Raw genomic sequence first — 1,143 nt, 5'->3', positions numbered from 1 at the left:
GGGTTCAAATGATTCTCCTGCTTCACCTTCCCAAGTAGCTGGGATTACAGGCGTGCACCACCATACCTGGCTAATTTTGTATTTTTAGTAGAGACGGGGTTTCACCCTGTTGGCCAGGCTGGTCTTGAACTCCTGACCTCAGGTGATCCACCCACCTCGGCCTCCCAAAGTGCTGGGATTACAGGCGTGAGTCACTGTGTCCAGCCAAGATAGAGGTTTTAAAACAGTTAAGAGTCCCAGAGCACATGCATGATCTCTTTTTAGATACTGTGCCATTTAGGATTCCAGAAAAATAAAACACGGCCCAGAGATGCGGCCACAGCCTCTTTTCGGATGCCAGCGGTTCCTGTTCCTCCTCGCTCCTCTCCCATCCAAGTTTAGGGGAGCAAAGACTATCCTATGGACACACGATGGTTCTGAACACAGCAAAAGTTCTGAATAAGGCAAAGGACAACTGCAGCCTGCTGTTCCAGATCTCACTTTTTCTTTGTCCTCTTATAGGCTTTTGCTAAGCTGTAGGTCCCATGGAGGGTGGGTAACTGGTTTACAAGGTCCAGGGATCTCGGTCGTAGGATCAACGCATCTCAGTTTGCTTGGGGCTTTCCTACTTTTAGCACTGAAAATCTCAAGTGCCAGGAAAGTCCCAGGCACACTGTCACAGCTGGTCAGAATCACTGTAGGTGCTTGAATCCAGGAGGAAGAGGTTGCAGTGAGCCGAGATCGCACCACTGCACTCCAGCCTGGGCGACAGAGTGAGACTCAGTCTCAAAAAAAAAAAAAAAAAAAATCACTATAGAGACCAGCATCCACATTGGGACCTCACTGTGATTTCCAGAGTCATTGTGGAGGTGGGGTGCTTGATCTTTTCTCAAGAATAGGATAGAACCCCAGCGTGTGGAGTAAAGGAGTGGATGAACTTGTTTTTCAAGCTGGGGGATAGGAACTTCTGGTAAAACCTGTCCTTCAGCCTCTGATAAGAATCAGAAGCTTTTGACCAGGGTTTGTAGGCTGAAGGCAATAAGAGTTTATCACTACCCCCATGGCACTGGGGCTGCAGGCCAGAGGTGTCTGGTGAGGACCTTTGGGTGACAGGAAAGCGATGACACTGATAACAGGCAGATTAGAAAATGCTGAGATTCGATC

Source organism: Colobus angolensis, unplaced genomic scaffold (assembly GCF_000951035.1).
Source record: "Colobus angolensis palliatus isolate OR3802 unplaced genomic scaffold, Cang.pa_1.0 Scaffold65, whole genome shotgun sequence".
Taxonomy (NCBI): domain Eukaryota; kingdom Metazoa; phylum Chordata; class Mammalia; order Primates; family Cercopithecidae; genus Colobus; species Colobus angolensis.
This window is presented reverse-complemented; position numbering follows the sequence as displayed.